Source organism: Myotis yumanensis, unplaced genomic scaffold (assembly GCF_028538775.1).
Source record: "Myotis yumanensis isolate MYYU_CA2020_CCGP unplaced genomic scaffold, mMyoYum1.0.hap1 SCAF_16, whole genome shotgun sequence".
In the NCBI taxonomy this organism is placed as follows: Eukaryota; Metazoa; Chordata; class Mammalia; order Chiroptera; family Vespertilionidae; genus Myotis; species Myotis yumanensis.
Window position 1 is genome coordinate 13,888,089 of NW_027223767.1, and position 20,871 is coordinate 13,908,959.

General features: G+C 51.5%; 2 pseudogenes; one reads left to right on the forward strand and one right to left on the reverse strand.

Moving 5' to 3' along the window:
* Window positions 1–860: 860 nt before the first annotated feature.
* LOC138994972 (polyunsaturated fatty acid lipoxygenase ALOX15-like) lies at window positions 861–10,373 on the reverse strand (annotated as a pseudogene).
* Window positions 10,374–11,193: 820 nt separating this feature from the next.
* On the forward strand, window positions 11,194–20,667 carry LOC138994352 (polyunsaturated fatty acid lipoxygenase ALOX15-like; annotated as a pseudogene).
* The last annotated feature ends 204 nt before the right edge of the window (window positions 20,668–20,871 follow it).

The window sequence follows — 20,871 nt, forward strand, 5'->3', positions numbered from 1 at the left end:
CAGCTTCCTCTCTGAAATCAATAAAAATATATTGGGGGGGAGGTGAGGGGAAAGAAAGCAGAAAGAAAGAAACTTCCAAGTTTATTTTTCCAAAATTTAATAAGATACAGAAGTTGGAGTGTATTGGTTCCTTTGTTGTCACTCATTAAAATAACCATGAGATTTTTACTATCTTCCCAGTACATTATTTTTATTTGGAGCCTCCCGGCTGGTGAACTGCAAATAGGTTGTAAGTATGGGCCCCTCAGACTGAAGCCCCAAGGCCAAATCCCTCCAGCTGGGAGCAGCTTCTTGGGTTTAACCACTTTAATTCCACGTGTCATTTTCTAAATGAGCCACAAAGTGAAAATCTTGAGAACTGCGGTGTCCATGGTCTGCCCTGTGCTGTGTCTGGCTTCAGGAAGTGTTAAATCCCACCGAGTTAAAAAGATGTACTCTAGATTCTTTGGCCAGTGTTTGATTTAGGATAGTTTTATCTAATTTCGTTTCTTTAATTAGCCTAAAATATCTTTTTTATAGTTAAACTCAAAATTATAAGCATGTGGAGTAATATGTATTATTGCCTCGTCCAGTGAAACCATTTATAGAAATGTGACTACTATCTGCCCTTTGGGAGAACCCAGTGATGAGGGAGGAAGGAATGACAATAGGAAAAGTGGGAGGAATAAGGGGAAAATGAGGCTCCTAGGTATGTGTCTAGAGTACAGTGTGTTCACTGTGGGCACACAAAAAGAAAAAGGGACTCTCTTGGGAGGTGGAGATAGAAAGGGGCCTGGCTGGGAGCAGAAGACCGAAAGCTCTAAGGGATGGGGCTGTGGTTTGGGGGAAGAGATGCTGAAACAACCACAGGCCGGGGGTGCTCATATGGCCACACTGTTTTCCACTCTGCTGGGTTGCAGGTACTCGTAGGGCATATCCAGCTTTGCATTCCGGACCTCAATTTCCTTATCCAGGGCAGCCAGCTCCTCCCTGAACTTCTTCAGCACAGCTTTGGGCTCAAGGCCTGAAAAATACTCCTCCTCATGCTGGCCCAGAGCCACCTGAGATGGAGAGAGAAAAGCCACTGAGAGCCTTATGAACCCCAGGTTGGAGCGCCACACCTCCCCACAGCTGCCCCCTTCCTCGGGGACCAGGCCACCCGGCTCTCACACTAACGGACTGAGGTCTGCCCAGTTGCCAGGTAATGGACATCTGGAGAGAAGCCTGATGAAAGTTGGGCAGTGTTGCCATCACCATCTCCAGTGTCACATCCTTGGTGGTCGGTGGGGGCTGCCGCATTGTGCAGGGTGCATTAGGGACCCAAGCATACCATTCCAGCTAAGAAGGGGCAGATATCCAGAATCAAAGTCTGCTAAACATAAAAACCCCTTAGCCACCTGCACACAGCTCCCACCCCCCGCCCCGACTCCAGGTGCAAATGCCCAGGGCCCCCCAATAACAAGTACCTGGCCCAGGTGGACGGAGGCATGCTGGCCAGTGCAGGTGAAGATGCACATGGTGACAAAGTGGCAAAGCTGGTCCCGGGACTCTAAGTACATGGGAAATCCTGCAAGAGGCAAGGAGAGTTAGAAGCTGGGAGGCCAGGAACAGAAACAGAGCTCAGAGAGGCTGAGCAGGGAGAATACGAGAGGGAAGAAAGGGTGTCAAGGACTCTGAGGAACTATTGTGGGAACTGACATGAGCATGAGTTGTGGTGGGAGAAACGCGGAGATCTCCTGGGGACGTAGGGGACTACTCAATGGGGTACTGGTATGGCTCACACTGGCTCACACGAGTCAGTTATGTTAAATGTTCAGGTATGTGGCAAGCTGGTTGACATCACAACAGTAGTTACTTGGAAAATATTTACACCAAGGAAATGGGCAAATGCTACAAATCAGGCCCCACCCCCACCCCCACCCCCACCCCCTGCCCAGAGAGCCAGTGGTTAAGCATTTATGAGCAACTACAGGTCCTACTGCCTCTGGGACCTAGAGGGATTCTTCTTGCATAAGAATCTGAAGAGGCCATGGGCATTATAATAGGGGTTGCAAATGCTTCTGGAGAGTTTCATAGGAGCAGGGAGGGTTCTGGGGATGTTCCCAGGAGGAATCTTCCACACTGGAGGTCTCAGGGCAGGGGCTCAACTCACCTTGGTCCTGGGCCCCTAGCAGGCCAATCTCAGTGATCTCTCGACACCAGGTCTGCAGTTCAAGGTCATCTTTCACCGCCTTGTCTGTCTTACAGTGAAGACACAATTCCCTCCACATAGCTGTCAGCCAAGGGGTTGGGCCAAGAGAGCTGAAGCTGACAGGGAGCTCCAGGCCCTCTGCTCCTTGCCCACATGGCCAGGTCAGGGCACCCAGCCCTCCAACACAGATCACCTGTTTTCTCAAGCCACTCCCTGACCGCCCACCCTCCCCCCAAGCCCTGCCTTCCCCTTGCCTCACCGATACATGATTTCCCAGAGCCGCAGAGCATCCTGAGCATAGTAAGAGGACTTGACTCCCAGAAGCCCCCGGTCAGACAGTTCATCAGGGGGACAGAATGATCTATAGGTCAAAGAGGTTCTAGCGCGCTTAAGCAGCTCCATGTGCCCCTGCCCCACCCCCTCCCCACCGGTGCTCACCACCTGAGAAGCAAGGATGGGCAGGGTCAGGCAACTCTACCTGCCAGAGGCCAGAGCCAGAGGGAGTATGAGCTCCAGGAGCCCCCTTCTCTCTTCATACCTGGTCAAAAACGCCCCTGTCTGAGATCAGCCCATTCCTGGCCCGCACATTAATTTCCATGGTGTATCGCAGGTGGGGGATTATCAGCTGGAGGAAGAGAGCAGGGAAGAACTAGTCAGGAGAGACCTGTGGCAAGTCCCTGCAGGAAATTAGAGCTGAAGAACAGGAAAGGTGTCCAGTCGTCAGGAAAAGCAGAAACATGAAGTTCAGTGGTCCCTCGACACCAAGAGTGTTCAGTCAAATTGTAATTCATTCCACAAACCATTGACTTGAGGCTGTATGATAATTCTCCTTTTCTTTTCATATAAGACTGTTCAAATTCAATGTTTCTCAACCTTTATTCATTATCACTTCTCTACAGAACCTCTTCAGATAGTGTTTCCTCTCCCCACCCATGAAATTTTAATGCTACAATATACTGTATCTGTTATGTACTATATATGTGTGTGTGCTTTATTTATTTTTTTATTGACTTCGGAGAGGAAGGGAGAGGGAGAGAGAGATAGAAACATCAATGATGAGAAAGAATCATTGATCGGCTGCCTCCTGAACGCCCCCAAATAGGGATCAAGCCCACAACCCCAACATCTGCCCTTAACCAGAACTGACTAAACCTGGGACCCTTTAGTGCGTAGGCCAACGCTCTATCCACTGAGCCAAACCAGCTAGAGCTGTATATATGTGCTTTATACATAAAATATTCTAAGTTTTTGCACCCTAGAAGTTTTCTATGGTTCTGGGACCCACTTTTACCCCCTGGGAGGGGACAAATTGCCTCCATTGGAATGCATGCTCTACCCCGCCTACCTGCAGAACTTCCTCTCCTCCCTTCTCCTTTTCTCCATTACACTCACCTTTCCATTCTTCAAGCAGCCCATGCTTGCTCCTGCCTTGGCATTGCTGCACTGTTCTCAGCTGTTTCTCTGCACAGAACAATGTGCACCTTGATCATCTCAAGGCCGGCTCCTCAGAGCCTCATTCTCTATGTCATCTCAACAAGGGAGCCTTTCCTGGCCACTCAGTCTGAACTCCACATCACATCGCTCTGCTTGGATTCTCTGCATTGTACTTATCACTGCTGATCTGTCATAATACAGTCTTTATTGTCTGATAGCCCGAAATGGAAATGAAAATCCCCAAAGATCAGGACCTCTGTCTAGCTTAGCACAATCATCTAGAATGGTTCTTGCCCCATTGGAGGTGCCCAAGAAGAAAAGTTAATAAGTAAATACTCAGTTCAAATTGTCTGTTAAAAAAAACCAAAAAATAAAAAACAAAAAAAACAGGCCACTGTTGTGGACTGGAGCCAGTCTAACTGGCCTGTGTGTTACTATTTTAGAACAGGTCAAAACTGGCTGGAAAAGTCTTCTATGTTATTTGCTTGGTCTTTTCTTTTGCTATGGAATCCGCAGTTATTTGTGTGCACTGTCTATATACTGTATGTTCATCTATCTGTGTTTTAAACATAAAAAGAGCAACACTTCTCATATCCCACCCCCTCATCCCCCTGCTTGCCAATTAATCATTCCCAGCTCCTTGGGAGGTGATGTCACCTGTTGAAAATGCAGAGCAAGCCACCTCACTATCTTGCTCCCTTGTCTCTCATTGGTTGGCTTTTCCCCACAGCCTGAGATTCCACAGAGAGGGTGCCTCCAGAGGCAGGACTGTGCCATGGGGCAGAGAGGCAGGCAGGAGAGAAGGGGATAAGGTATTACCTTGAAGATAGGGTGTATCGATGGAAGGCATCTCATGGTGGCCATAGCGATAACCTCAGCCATCAAATGTCCCCTCAGAAGATGAGAGACAAGCTCGTGAAGCTGGAAGTCAGAGCTCCGGACCCAGCATTTGTCCAGGAGCCAGGCCATCGGGGGGTCCGTGGGCAGGAAAAGTGGTGGTGGTGGGGATCCCGTGCTTGGCAATTGGAGCTGGAGCGAGGATAGAGTGTGGGGGCAAGAGGATGAGTGGCCAAGTGCCCAGCAGATTCCCCCCTTTTGCATATTTAACCCCTCCCTTCTTCCCCAAATTTGCTTAGCTTTCTCCATCTCACTGCTGCTCCTCCCAGCAGCCACTATTCCTTCTCCTGACTTTCCTACCACTCAGTGCATTAACATTGTACATGCTGCACTGTCCGGCCTTCCACACAAGCTCCTCTTCTACCGACCTCCTGGCCTCCACTTGCCCTTTCACTCCCCTCAGTGTGGACACGATTCAAACCCTCTGCTTCCTTTATCCCACACTTTTTCAGAAAGTTCAGCTTCTCACTAATCTTTCAACACCGTCCTTAGTCATCTGATTAAGTCTCCAGTTCACAGCTAGTCACTGGCATGTAACAATTTGAGTGTCTCCTCATCTATAATAATAAAAGCATAATATGCTAATTAGACTGGACGTCCTTCCGGATGACCTTTCAGACGAAGCAGGGGGTGCAAGAGAAACCTGGGTCCTGGGTGCCTGCTGGCGGCTGGAGGAAAGCCCAGATGCTGGGGGCCAGAGGGGAGCCGCTGCCGGCAGCCGTGGGAAGAAAAGCCTACTCTTGCATAATTTCGTGCATCTGGCCTTTAGTTACCTCATAACTGCCCAGACAAAAGCCCACCTGAGCATCTTTTACTCTTTATTTGTCCTATTTCTGCAGGTGTCTTGCCTAACTCTCCCTTTTCTCTTTCCTTGTATCCAGGCCAGTTTAATTTTCCTCTGCATGCCCACCTAGCTTTCCTCTGTACCCCCACAGCTATTCCCCAAAACTGAGCCCATTACCCTCATCTTAGGCAATTGCTGTAACATGTCACCTTAATCTCTGGTTCCAGCATGTTTCACAACAGCCTACACCAGCTTCCTGTGTTCATACTCCTTGATTTGGCATCCACCACCCACTATAGACTGGGCCCTCTCACCTCACATTACCCCCCAGCACGCCAGCCCAATTGTCCACTGACAATCTAACTTCTCACACTCTGCACACCTCAGCTCCTCTGCCCAACCCATCTTCCCCTGGGAGGAGGTCCTGTTCCTTTGCCAAGGCTCATGCCCACCCCACCTCCCATGACTCCTCCCACACTATTTCCATCCTCAGGTACTTCCTTGGTACTGGAGCATATTTAGATTTTCCCAGTCTCTCTCTCCAGCTAGATTGCACCTTTCTGCCTTTGCCCATTGCCTCCTTTACTGCCACCTCCAGTGCTTTAGCACAAGTGAATCCTCAGTGAATTTTCCTTGAAGGGCTGAGCTGAGAGGGCCAACAATGGGGGAACAGAAATCCTGGGTCCTCTCACCTGGATGACCATGGGCAAGAGATTCCCATCAGGCTGCAGTTTGAGCATGACCAGAGGGGCAGCCAGGTATTGCTGGCTACATAGGATGACGTTAGCCTTGATCCCATCCAGCAGGGAGAAGTCGGCTTCAAACAGCGTGCCTCCCTGGATGGGGGCAGAGGGCGAGGGCTGTCAGTATAAGGCATCTTCTTCCCACCCTGATTCCCCAAAGGAAGAAGAACAAGAAGGAAACTAACCTATCTCCATCACCTACTTAGTACAGGCAATGAATCACATGCTATTGCTTCACATAAGTGTTACAACCTCTTGAATTAACTACAGGTTTATAAAAAAAAAAAAAAAGAAAGAAAACATGATAAAATAAGATAGGTAACTTGCCTGAAGTCACACAGTTTATAAACAGAACAGCCAGGGTTCAAACCCAAGTCTGTCTCACCCTATAATCCAAGAATTTCCTCTGCGTAACTCATCAATTAATCCATATTGACTCTTGATTAATAAGGCCACCCCTAATCTCATTCTCTTGCTACACACTCCCCCAAATCCTTAGCACCAAGGCCCAGTTATTTCTTCATTTTGATTGCATCTATCACCCATCACACACTTCCTCCACAATATGCTTTTCTCAGTCGAGGAGAAAGGCCATGTGGTTGCACACCTCCAGGATCACTCAAGATTCCTCCTATAGAATCCCCTCTTGCTTCAGGGGGCAAATTGGGCTCATACTGGGGCTCAGAGCAGCATAAACACTGACCACACTCCCATTTCACTGTGTGGCCTCCTTTGGGCCATTATGTCCATACCTGCAGCTCCTGCTCCAGCTGGATCTGCACCTCCTCCATCCCAGAAGGGAACACCAGGCGGGCAGGAAGGCGACTGGAGCGCCTTAGCAGCATGGGGTTGGCGCCATTGAGAAACTTGTACCCAAAGAAGGCATCTTCCTTCCAGGAGTCCCGCACCTTCTCTGAGGGTGGCAGTTGTGGAGCAGGTTGTGAGATCTGATCTCCTGGTTCTTCTATCCCCCACCAAACCATTCCCTCTTGCCCCCAGCCCACCAGAGGGACCCAGACCTCAGGTCTCCCAGCCCTGGTTCCCTTGATTGGGTGGTAAGGGTCCTGGGAGAAGTACTGGGATAGGGATACTGACCAGCTAGCTCGCTGTGGTCGCACCAGAAGATCTTGTTGAAGTCATCCAGATCATTCCAGGGAGCAAGAACGTTTAGAGAGTCTTTGATGGCTAATTTGGCCAGCCTTCAGGTAAGGATAGGCGAAGGGTTTGAAAGTTAGTCTCAAAATCACACATTGTAACTATAAGCACCCCCCTTGGGCTAATCCAACCCTGTCCCTATTCAGTCCATAGGAGCCTCTGGACCAGGATACCTCCCTCTCCTCCAGGTTTATTAAAAAAGAAAAAGAAAGAAACATGATAAAAGAAGATAGGTAACTGGCACTGCTCTCACCCCTTGGCCAGTGAAATCTCAAAGTCAGTTCTCTTGTCCTCCAGAAACCTCTCATCTGGCAGGTCACCTAAATTGGCTGAAGCCACATTCAGGATTAACCCATCCTTCCAGTTACCCCATCTGTGGTGCAGAAATGAAATCAGGCTTTGATGCCAGGAAGGGCCAGGACTCACTGCCAGGTCAGGAGGGGTCAGGGTGGGGTAAGGCTAACCAGTACAGCTTTATGATTTAACTAGAAAATATCCACCTACAAATGGCCAAAATGCAGTTTTATTTGTGTGCTTAAATTAATTTTTGGCATGCAATAAAAATAAGAAAAATGCCAGGTCTAACATTAAACTGAATGAATGAATGGAAGCATATCTTGATTTGGAAATCAGGAGATTCTAAGGAGAAGCACAAATAAATTCTTTTAAAAACAATTAAGGAATTAGAAATTTTAGAGACTGTCTCTGAACTCTTATGAAGCTAATAAATGCCACCACCCCATTCTTCTGCTTTCTTTAGCTCCCCCACTATATCCTTCGCACTTTCCCATCCCTTCTTCCTTCCCCTTCAGTCCCCTCCACTACCACTCCCTACTGACTTAAAGAAAAATGAGAATAGGAATTCTAACAGCTCCCTTTGGAGAAAAGCTTGTCTCAGCAAGAGAGGAACCAGCAATTGTTCCAGATTTTCTCAATGACCCTGATGGGTTCACAAAGGCATTTAACTGTTAGAACATGTAATCCTGGCTATTCTAACCGATTCCAATTAATATAGCTAATGGTTTCTGCCAGCAAATGCAACACACTTTCTAAATAAGGTTTGCAAGAAAATTCCTGTAGAGAAGTCTGTCCACTGTTAGAATCATAAGAAACTGAAATAGGATTTATAAAAAGGAAAATAACAACAACACAAAATCACCATAGGGTTGATCCATGGGTGTTTCCCCTTCTCACTGATAGTTTGGGAGCAGGTGAAATTATCACAGAAAGGGAAGCCACTAAGACCCCTGTAGATACTGGGGCTACTTTATTTGTTCCTAACCACATCCAGCTAATTGTCTTCTCCTTCAGAGTAAAGCTTCTGTGCAAATGGCAGGAATATTTAACCAATGTCTGTTTTTAATCAAAACCTGTTTCCAACTAGGGAATGTTATAGCAATATTAGCAAATATCTATCTTTGCTAATAGAATCTGCCCCAATTCAACTGATAGGGAGAGGTGTTTTGTTTGTTTGTTTGTTTGATGAGATCAGTGATACCCACACATGCTTTTTCCAGAAGGGTAATATTCCAGAAGGGTATTTAGGAATAAATGAACAAGATACTGAGCCCAACAGAGCCTGAGATGAACCCAGCAGTGTGTCCTCAAAGTTGGGGTCCTGGCTGCACCCAGGTTTCCTCAGGGGCTCTGGAAAGGGATCTGCTGGTGGCATCATGCACAGACATGGAGAGGCCTGGGGGACATGGTGAGCATTCAGCAGGTAAGATGGGCATTTGGCCAGTATTTGTCTGAAAAGGAGCCCAGAGTTGGAACCACATGCATGCACCTCTGTCCAATACCCACCCAGGGTGGAGAGACCTGGGTCCCTTTGTTCTGAGCTCAGGCTTATGCTGAGGAAGATCAGAGAGTGAGAGGGAATGGCTACCCAGATAAAATCCTTCCCAGCTGCAACCTCTCGCAAAGGGAACTGGCCAGCCATCTGTGAATTCAATTGGTGGCAGTCATGGGGGCGGAGATTCGGTGGAGTGCACAGAGGAAGGTGGATGGTTAGAACTCTCAGAGGGTAGGTATAGCGTGAGGTACAGGTTTCTATGTCAGAGTCGTAAGGGGGAGTGAGAACGGGAGGGGTGGGGATGAATGATCCTGGGCAGGCGAATAGGTTGGGGTTGGCAGAGAAGGACCCCAGCCACTTCTCAATTGTACTCAGATGCTACAACCTCCCAGGGGCCTGCAAACGACTGACTAGGGAAGCAGGCGGGAGTGGGGGCGGGGTTAGTCACCCAGCTGCTTGAGTTTCCCCGCAGCTCCGGGGCAGGTGGAAGAGGGGAGGTGAGGTCAGCAGGTAGTGGAGAAGGTGTTGCTGGAGGAGGGTCAGGCAGGGAGGGAGGAAGGGAGAGTGTGGATGGACAGGAGCACCCGCCGGCGGGAGAACAGGTGGCCTGTGCTGGAGGTGTTCTCAGTGGTCTCTGGTGGGGTCGGGGGCGGGGGGGGGGGGCGGTTGGAGGATGCGGGGACGATGGCGGTGCTGTTGCCGCTCCCCCCCCCCCCACCCCCCCCCCCCCCACGCACTGCACACACCACGGGTTCTGTGGTGCACAATGCAGCGCGGCCACAGCTTGGGGGGAGAAGGGAGGATGGGGCGAGGAGAGAAGACAGAAGGGGCATTGAGGGGAGGGACGGGGATGCAGAGAGAGGGAGAGACAGAGAGAGAGGCTTGGACATATTTCCCAGTTCGCTGGCAGAAATTACTGAGATCAGTACAGATGGCAAAGTCAAAGTCCTGTGCTACGTTACAGAAATAGGACGCAGGTCCGGGGCAGGCCTAGTGTTTAGCCAGGTTGGCGGGCACGCACCCTAGAGGTGTGCTCAGATCAGGTTTAGAATTTGGATTCCCCGTGCTCGATACCTGTGGCTTGTAGTCTAGGTCAAAGGCCAGCGTCCCAGCAGTTTGACTTAAGCTACAGACGGACGGAGGGACAGGGGCAGGTAGAGACGTCTCTGCTACCTTCTGAGGTCCGGAGGAGCCTTCCTGGAAGGGTCCTGAAAGGCAATCTCTGACGCGTCTTATGGACAGAGACGCCGGCGGGCCGGTGGCCAAGAGGGACCTGCACGGGGGTGGGACAGGACTCACCGCAAAGTTGCCAAACCAGGAAAAGGCTGCCGAGCTGAAGAAATGCGGTCCTGAGGGGTCCAGAGCCATGAGGAGGGAGAGGCGGGCAGCCTGAGCCATGGAGGGATGGCCAAATGGGGTGCTCGCACCACCCGGGTTTCAAGGCACCAAATGTTAGGTGGCTCAGGAGGTGGTGCAGAGAATAAGGAGAACCAAGCCAGTCAGAGAATAGGAAAGGAGAAAGTTTTATTCTGCGTCCCCGGGCGACCCAGGAACCCCAAAGACAGGGCCAGTGGATTGGCGCCAACAGGGAGGGGGGTACTGTTTATGTACTGTGGTTGGGTGAGGGGCAGGGACTTGAACTGAGGAAGTTCCTGCCGTGGGGGTCATCACGGTATTCAGCTGAGGAAGTTCCCGCTGCAGGGGTCGGCAGGGTATTCAGGTAGGAGTCAGTATCTGTGTGGGGGTCATGTGGATTCCAGGGAGGAGCCCATATCTGTGTCTGGCACACTGATCTGTTAGAAATTCCAGGGAGGGTCCATTATCTCATCATGCATCTGCATGTATCTGATCCTGGGCTCTCTCCAACCTAACATTTAGATGGAGGTAACTTCCCAGCCACACTCCACCTGCCTGCTGGGCTAGGCGACAATTTCTTCTTCCTACACGTTTTGGGTCCAAATCCTCTCTGCTTTCTCATTCCATCCTCCTCCCACAAAGATAAGGTTCTGCACCTGAAACTGCCTAGGCCCCGCCTTCCTGAGCTAGGGCCCAGTTCTGGGCTGCATTTGGTCAGGCCGGGTTGGTTGGAGGCCTGCCATCCATCCACACCCTGCAAGTCTGCAATTTCAAAACAAGGCTTTAGGGGGGCGGGGTCTTGAGCCCTTTTATTAAGCACCTCCACTCTTCTTCCCCCTCAGAAGGCAGGAAACGTCTTTGTGGAAGATGGGTGTCTACCGCATCCGCGTGTCCACGGGGTCCTCGCTCTTCGCGGGCTCCAGCAACCAGGTGCAGCTGTGGCTGGTGGGCCAGCACGGGGAAGCCGAGCTCCGGGAACGCCTGTGGCCAGCGAGGGGCAAGGTGAGCTGCGGGAGCTGGCCCCCAGCCCGGAGGCCCTCACATTCCTGGGAAGAGACCAGTTGGGCAGAGCGTGGCGCACAGCAGGCGCTCAATAAATGTTCGGGCCATCTGACTTCCGTGGGATGGAGAGGATGCTCCTGCCCACCCTCCTTCACAGAGCTCTCTTTATGCAGAGATCATGAAGGGGCTGCCTGTCTCTGGTTTCCTCGATTTTATTTTGAGAGGAGGGGAGGAGGGAGGGAGGGAGGAAAAGAGAGAGTAAGGGGGGGGGGGGGGAGATTGATTTTGTTCCACTTACTTATGCGTGATTGAGTCTTGTATGTGTCCTGACCCAGGATGAGCCTGGAACTTTGGGGTGTCAGGACACGCTCTAACCAAGGGAGCTACCTGGCCCGGGAAGTTTCCTCCATTCTGAGATTCTATTTCAAACCTCTTCCACCGAGGCGGGGCATGGGGGGTGGGGGTGGGGGGAGGAGAGAAACGAAGAGCTGAATTTCCTGGCCCCTTCCCCTCTCTCATCACATCTACCTGGTTCGCCCCGGGCTCCTGTTACTTTTCCTTCCCCATTTCCCATCCCCACATTTCCGTCGCCCACCCAGCTCTTTCCAGAACCCTCCAGATCCCGATGCCTGTCCCGAGGACGCCTCAAAGGAACCTGACCAGGCGAGGTCCTCCCTTTCCCACCCCCACATCTCTCCACTTGCCTCCCCCCACCCCAACCCCCCAGGGGTCCCGTGAGCTTCCAGCTCTGTTCGCCTCCAACCAAGAATCCAGCGCTGTCAATTCTGCCTCCTGGACATTCCGGCTTCCGGGTCCAATGCCCGCCCCGCCCCCGACCACCAGTGTCCGCATGAACCTACGTGGCCACCTTCAGCCTCTTCCCTGCCCAGCAGCTTCCTCTCCTGCCCTTCCAAGCCCTCCTGCAGCCAGATCCACATCTTCCAAATACACCCCCACTCCTAACACACCCCTCCCCGCAAACTTTTGAATGGCTTTTGCGGTTCTCAGGACCGAATTCTTGGATTACCCTTCAAGACTGTTCACCATCTAGTCATGCTCATCTCCCACACGCTCTGTGCTGGGCATAGCCTCAGCGCTCTCGCTTCCTCTCCCTGGCAACATTTCCCCAACCTCCCCCCTCTCTCACTTTCCCTGGTTAAACCCCCCACACCTAGAGGTCTCCGCGCACACCAAGCTGAGGGGGCGCCTGGGTCTCTAGGCTGCAAGTGCCTGGTCCACAGTGTATCTCCCCACGCAATGGTGTGCTCGCCCGCGGCGGTGCCCAGCGCCCACTCAGTGCCCAGCGCCCAGCTCAGCGCTGCATTGGATCAGTGACTACCAGGAGGAAAGAGGGCAGGAAGGAGTACATCTTCCCTCCTCCACCTCATCTGGGCTGTAGAGCTCCACAGCCCATTATGGGGACTTGGGAACACCTGGTTAGCGCCCCCCTTTCTCTTTTTGGCTCCTTTGGCGCTGCTTCCCAGAGGCCCAGCAGAAGGGCCTGGGCGGGGAGCTGGGCTCAGTTCAGTCCCCCCTCCAGGCGATCGCCATGGATGCTGAGCCGCTTGTGTCGCCTGCAGGAGATGGAGTTCCAGGTGGACCTGAAGGAGTACCTGGGGCCGCTGCTGTTCGTGAAAATGCGCAAAAGGCACTTCCTGCAGGATGACGCCTGGTTCTGCAACTGGATCTCCGTGCAGGGCCCTGGGGCCGGTGGGGACGAGTTCAGGTTCCCATGCTACCGCTGGGTGGAGGGCAATGGCGTCCTGACCCTCCCCGAGGGCACAGGTGAGCGCAGGGTGGGGTGTGAGGAGGCCTCCGGGGCCCAAGAGAGGCTGGGGCTGGGGGAGAAGGAGGAACAGGGTGTGAGGGCAGGAAACAGAGGGCTGGTCTTCTTTCCTTTCGGAAGAGGTGGATTGCTGGAGTTGGTGCACAGGCTGGGGAAGATGCTGAAGGGTGACCCCTCCCCCGCAAGGGTGTGCTGAGAGGCACCCCTGGCAGGGATGGGGGGGAGGGGGATCTGGGGGAGGAGGATGTGGGGTGGGGGTTCTCAGGAGAAGCCTCTTAGTCCATGCCCTTGTCCGCGGCCTTTCCTCTTCTAGGCCGGACATTGGTAGAGGACCCTCAAGGCCAGTTCAAGAAACACCGGGAGGAGGAGCTGGAAGAGAGAAGGAAGCTGTACCGGTTAGCCTTACCCCACCCTGTCCCCTCCTGACCAGGCAGTGAGTCCTGGCCCTTCTAGGCATCAAAGCCTGATTTCATTTCTACACCACAGATGGGGTAACTGGAAGGATGGGCTGATCCTGAATGTGGCTGCGGCCAATTTAGGTGACCTGCCGCTAGATGAGAGGTTTCTGGAGGACAAAAGAATTGACTTTGAGACTTCATTGGCCGAGGGGTGAGAGCAGTGGGGGCTGGAGGAGAGGGAGGCATCCTGGTCCAGGGGCTCCTATGGACTGAACAGGGACAGGGTTGGATTAGCCCAAGGAGGGTGCTTATAGTTACAATGTGTGATTTTGAGACTAACTTTCAAACCCTTCGCCTATCCTTACCTGAAGGCTGGCCAAATTAGCCATCAAAGACTCTCTAAACGTTCTTGTTCCCTGGAATGATCTGGATGACTTCAATAGGATCTTCTGGTGGGACCACAGCAAGCTGGCTAGTCAGTATCCCTATCCCAGTACTTCTCCCAGGACCCTTACCACCCAATCTAGGGAACCAGGGCTGAGAGACCTGAGGTCTGGGTTCCTCTGGTGGGCTGGGGGCAAGAGGGAATGGTTTGGTGGGGGATAGAAGAACCAGGAGATCAGATCTCACAACCTGCTCCACAACTGCCACCCTCAGAAAAGGTGCGGGACTCCTGGAAGGAGGATGCCTTCTTTGGGTACCAGTTTCTCAATGGCGCCAACCCCATGCTGCTAAGGCGCTCCAGTCGCCTTCCTGCCCGCCTGGTGTTCCCTTCTGGGATGGAGGAGGTGCAGACCCAGCTGGAGCAGGAGCTGCAGGTATGGACATAATGGCCCAAAGGAGGCCACACAGTGAAATGGGAGTATGGTCAGTGTTTATGCTGCTCTGGGCCCCACTATGAGCCCAATTTGCCCCCAGATGCAAGAGGGGATTCTACAGGGGAAATCTTGAGTGATCCTGGAGGTGTGCAACCACATGGCCTTTCTCCTCGACTGAGAAAAGCATATTGTGGAGGAAGTGTGTGATGGGTGATAGATGCAATCAAAATGAAGAAATAACTGGGCCTTGGTGCTAAGGATTTGGGGGAGTGTGTAGCAAGAGAATGAGATCAGGGGTGGGCTTATTAATCAGGAGTCAACAAGGATCAATTGATGGGTTGGGTAGAGAAAATTCATGGATTATAGGGTGAGACAGACTTGGGTTTGAACCCTGGCTGTGCTGTTTATAAACTGTGTGACTTCAGGCAAGTTACCTATCTTATTTTATTATGTTTCCTTTTTTTAAAATATATAAACCTGGAGTTAATTCAAGTGCTTGTAAGACTTATGTGAAGCGATAGCATGTGATTCATTGCCTGTTACAAAGTAGGTGATGGGGATAAGTTAGTTTCTTTATTCTTCTCCTTCCTTTGGGGAATCAGGGTGGGAAGAAGATACCTTATACTGATAGCCCTCGCCCTGTGCCCCCATCCAGGGAGGCACGCTGTTTGAAGCCGACTTCTCCCTGCTGGATGGGATCAAGGCTAACGTCATCCTATGTAGCCAGCAATACCTGGCTGTCCCTCTGGTCATGCTGAAACTGCAGCCTGATGGGAATCTCTTGCCCATGGTCATCCAGGTGAGAGGACCCAGGATTTCTGCTCCCCGTTGTTGACCCTCTCAGCTCAGCCCTTCACGGAATTTCACTGAGGATTCACTTGTGCTAAAGCCCTGGGGGCGGCAGTAAAGGAGGCAATGGGCAAAGGCAGAAAGGTGCAATCTAGCTGGAGAGAGAGACTGGGAAAATCTAAATATGCTCCAGTACCAAGGAAGTACCTGAGGATGGAAATAGTGTGGGAGGGGTCATGGGAGGTGGGGTGGGCATGAGCTTTGGCGAAGGAGCAGGACCTCCTCCCAGGGGAAGATGGTTGGGCAGAGATGGGGTGTGCAGAGTGTGAGAAGTTAGATTGTCAGTGGACAATTCGGCTGCTGTGCTGGGGGGTAATGTGAGGTGAGAGGGTCCAGACTGTAGCGGGTGGCGGATGCCAAATCAAGGTGTATGACACAGGAAGCTGGTGTAGGCTATTGTGAAAGATGCTATAGGCACATTCTTTGGGTCATTTTGTTTCGGATGGATCAGAGAAGGGAAATGTTAAATCTGGAGATTAGGGTGTCATGTTACAGCAATTGCCCAAGATGGGGGTAATGGACTCAATTGTGGGCAATAGCTGTGGGAGTGCAGAGGAAAGCTAGGTGGGCATGCAGAGGAAAATTAAATTGGCCTGGAATCAAGGAAAGAGAAAAGGAAGAGTTAGGCAAGACACCTGTAAAAATAGGACAAATAAAGAGGAAAAAATGCTCAGGAGGGCCTTTGTCTGGGCAGTTATGAGGTAACTAGAGGCCCAATGCACGAAATTTGTGCAAGAGTAGGCCTTTCTTTCCCCGGTTGCTAGCATCGGCTTCCCTCTGGCACCTGGGATCCGGGCTTCTCTCCAGCCACTGGCAGGCACCCAGGACCCGGGCTGCTCTTGCAGCCCCTGCTTCGTCTGGAAGGTCATCCAGAAGGACGTCCGGTCTAATTAGCATATTAAGCTTTTATTATTATAGATGGGGAGACACTCAAATTGTTACATCTAGCTAGTGACTAGCTGAGAACTGGAGACTTAATCAGAAAAATGGGGGTGGTTTTGAAAGATTAGAGAGAAGCTGAACTTTCTGAAAAAGTGTGGGATAAAGGAAGCAGGGGGTTTGAATCGTGTCCACACTGAGGGGAGTGAAAGGGCAAGTGGAGGCCAGGAAGTCGGTAGAAGAGGAGCTCGTATGGAAGGCCGGACAGTGCAGCATGTACATTGTTAATGCACTGAGTGGTAGGAAAGTCAGGAGAAGGAATAGTGGCTGCTGGGAGTAGCAGCGGTGAGATGGAGAAAGCTAAGCAAATTTGGGGAAGAAGGGAGGGGTTAAATATGCAAAGGGGGGGAATCTGCTGGGCACCTGGCCACTCATCCTCTTGCCCCCACACTCTATCCTTGCTCCAGCTCCAATTGCCACGCATGGGATCCCCACCACCACCACTTTTCCTGCCCACGGACCCCCCGATGGCCTGGCTCCTGGCCAAATGCTGGGTCCGGAGCTCTGACTTCCAGCTTCACGAGCTTGTCTCTCATCTTCTGAGGGGACATTTCATGGCTGAGGTTATCGCTATGGCTACCATGAGATGCCTTCCATCGATACACCCTATCTTCAAGGTAATACCTTATCCCCTTCTCTCCTGCCTGCCTCTCTGCCCCATGGCACAGTCCTGCCTCTGGAGGCACCCTCTCTGTGGAATCTCAGGCTGTGGGGAAAAGCCAACCAATGAGAGACAAGAGAGCAAGAGAGTGAGGTGGCTTGCTCTGCATTTTCAACAGGTGACATCACCTCCCAAGGAGGTGGAAATGATTCATTGGCAAGGTGGGGGATGAGGGGGTGGGATATGAGAAGTGTTGCTCTTTTTATGTTTAAAACACAGATAGATGAACATACAGTATATAGACAGTGCACACAAATAACTGCGGATTCCATAGCAAAAGAAAAGACCAAGCAAATAACATAGAAGACTTTTCCAGCCAGTTTTGACCTGTTCTAAAATAGTAACACACAGGCCAGTTAGACTGGCTCCAGTCCACAACAGTGGCCTGTTTTTTTTGTTTTTTATTTTTTGGTTTTTTTTAACAGACAATTTGAACTGAGTATTTACTTATTAACTTTTCTTCTTGGGCACCTCCAATGGGGCAAGAACCATTCTAGATGATTGTGCTAAGCTAGACAGAGGTCCTGATCTTTGGGGATTTTCATTTCCATTTCGGGCTATCAGACAATAAAGACTGTATTATGACAGATCAGCAGTGATAAGTACAATGCAGAGAATCCAAGCAGAGCGATGTGATGTGGAGTTCAGACTGAGTGGCCAGGAAAGGCTCCCTTGTTGAGATGACATAGAGAATGAGGCTCTGAGGAGCCGGCCTTGAGATGATCAAGGTGCACATTGTTCTGGGCAGAGGGAACAGCTGAGAACAGTGCAGCGGTGCCAAGGCAGGAGCAAGCATGGCCTGTTTGAAGAACGGAAATGAGGTGAGTGTAATGGCCAAAAGGGAGAAGAGAGGAGAGGAAGTTCTGCAGGTAGGCGGGGTAGAGCATGCATTCCAATGGAGGCAATTAGACCCCTCCCAGGGGGTAAAAGTGGGTCAAGACCATGGACGAAAGGGTCCCAGGTTCAGTTCTGGTCAAGGGCACATGTCCGGGTTGCAGGCTCAATCCCCAGTAGGGGGTGTTCAGGAGGCAGCTGATGAATGAGTCTTTCTCATCATTGATGTTTCTATCCCTTTCTCCCTCTCCCTTTCTCTCTGAAGTCAGTAAAAAATAAACACACATATATATATACATATATACACACACACATATATATAGTACATAACAGATATAGTATAATGTAGCATTAAAATTTCCCGGGGGCAGGAGAGAAAACATTATCTGAAAAGGCTCTGTACAGGAGTGATAATGAAAAAGGTTGAGAAACATTGAACTAGAACTTGAACAGTCTTACTAGTATATGAAAAGAAAAAGAGAATGGTTTCTTCCATTATCATACAGCAACTAGATAGAGGCCCAGTGCACGAATTCATGCATGGGTGCGGTCCCCCTGATTGGCCTGCAGGGATTGGGCCGAAACCCGCAGTCCAATGCTGCCTGCAGCCCCTACCTGCCTCTCCCACTCATCCCAGCCCCACAGTGACTGCCAGGGGCTCGGGCTCAGTCAGTTCTGATTAGGAGAGGCTCATGCTGCAGGAGCAGCGCTCGCCAGCCACGAGCCCTGCCTCTGGTGCCCTCCCAAGGGGAGTGGCCTGTGGGATTGGGCTGAAACCGACTCTCCCACATTCCCCTAGGGATCCCGCATTTTGAGAGGGCACAGGCCAGGCTGAAGGACCCCAATGGTGCGTGATAGGGCCAGGGGGGAACTGCGGGAGGGCTCCAGGATATCTCTGGCCCTTCTTGCTCAGTCCTGATTGGCTGGACCACAGCAGCAAGCTAACCTACCAGTCAGGCTAAGTCAATGGTTTGTGGAATGAATTACAATTTGACTGAACACTCTTGGTGTCGAGAGACCACTGAACTTCATGTCTCTGCTTTTCCTGAAGACCTGGCACCTTTCCTGTTCTTCAGCTCCAATTTCCTGCAGGGACTTGCTGCAGGTCTCTCCTGACTTGTTCTTCCCTGCTCTCTTCCTCCAGCTGATAATCCCCCACCTGCGATACACCATGGAAATTAATGTGCGGGCCAGGAATGGGCTGATCTCAGACAGGGGCGTTTTTGACCAGGTATGAAGAGAGAAGGGGGCTCCTGGAGCTCATGCTCCCTCTGGCTCTGGCCTCTGGCAGGTGGAGTTGCCTGACCCTGCCCATTCTTGCTTCTCAGGTGGTGAGCACCGGTGGGGGGGGGCCACGTGGAGCTGCTTAAGTGCGCTAGAACCTCTTTAACCTATAGATCATTCTGTCCCCCTGATGACCTGACTGACCGGGGGCTTCTGGGAGTCAAGTCTTCTTACTATGCTCAGGATGCTCTGCGGCTGTGGGAAATCATGTATCGGTGAGGCAAGGGGAAGGCAGGGCTTGGGGGGAGGGTGGGCGGTCAGGGAGTGGCTTGAGAGAACAGGTGATCTGTGTTGGAGGGCTGGGTGCCCTGACCTGGCCATGTGGGCAAGGAGCAGAGGGCCTGGAGCTCCCTGTCAGCTTCAGCTCTCTTGGCCCAACCCCTTGGCTGACAGCTATGTGGAGGGAATTGTGAGTCTTCACTATAAGACGGACAAGGCGGTGAAAGAGGACCTTGAACTGCAGACCTGGTGTCGAGAGATCACTGAGATTGGCCTGCTAGGGGCCCAGGACCAAGGTGAGTTGAGCCCCTCCCCTGAGACCTCCAGTGTGGAAGATTCCTCCTGGGAACATCCCCAGAACCCTCCCTGCTCCTATGAAACTGTCCAGAAGCATGTCCAACCCCTATTAAAATGCCCATGGCCTTTTCAGATTCTTATGCAAGAAGAATCCCTCTAGGTCCCAGAGGCAGTGGGACCAGTAGTTGCTCATAAATGCTTAACCACTGGCTCTCTGGGGGAAAAAAAAAGCCCTGATTTTTAGCGTTTGCCCATTTCCTTGGTGTAAATATTTTCACTGTAGCTACTGTTGTGATGTCAACCAGCTTGCTAAATACCACAACATTGAACATAACTGACACGTGTGAACCAGTGTGAGCCATAACAGTACCTCATTGAGTAGGAACTGCCCAGGAGATGTCCCCGTTTCTCCCACCACAACTCATGATCAAGTCAGTTCCCACAATAGTTCCTCAGAGTCCTTGACACCCTTTCTTCCCTCTTGTATTCTCCCTGCTCAGCCTCTCTGAGCTCTGTTTCTGTTCCTGGCCTCCCAGCTTCTAACTCTCCTTGCCTCTTGCAGGATTTCCCATGTCCTTAGATTCCTGGGACCAGCTTTGCCACTTTGTCACCATGTGCATCTTCACCTGCACTGGCCAGCATGCCTCTGTCCACCCGGGCCAGGTACTTGTTATAGGGGGGCAGTGGGCATTTGCACCTGGAGTCGGGGCGGGGGGTGGGGAGCTGTGTGCAGGTGGCTAAGGGGTTTTTATGCTTAGCAGACTTTGATTCTGGATATCTGCCCCTTCTTAGCTGGAATGGTATGCTTGGGTCCCTAACGCACCCTGCACAATGCGGCAGCCCCCACCAACCAACACGGATGTGACACTAGAGATGGTGATGGCAACACTGCCCAACTTTCATCAGGCTTCTCTCCAGATGTCCATTACCTGGCAACTGGGCAGACCTCAGTCTGTTAGTGTGAGAGCCGGATGGCCTGGTCCCTGAGGAAGGGGGCAGCTGTGGGGAGGTGTGGCGCTGCAAACTGGGGTTCATAAGGCTCTCAGCGGCTTTTCTCTCTCCATCTCAGGTGGCTCTGGGCCAGCATAAGGAGGAGTATTTTTCAGGCCTTGAGCCCAAAGCTGTGCTGAAGAAGTTCAGGGAGGAGCTGGCTGCCCTGGATAAGGAAATTGAGGTCCGGAATGCAAAGCTCTATATGCCCTACGAGTACCTGCGACCCAGCAGAGTGGAAAACAGTGTGGCCATATGAGCACCCCCGGCCTGTGGTTGTTTCAGCATCTCTTCCCCCAACCCACAGCCCCATCCCTTAGAACAGTGGTTCTCAACCTGGGGGTCGGGACCCCTTTGGCGGTCAAACAACCCTTTCACAGGGTTCGCCTGAGACCATCCTGTATATCAGATATTTACATTATGATTCATAACAGTAGCAAATTACAGTTATAAAGTAGCAACA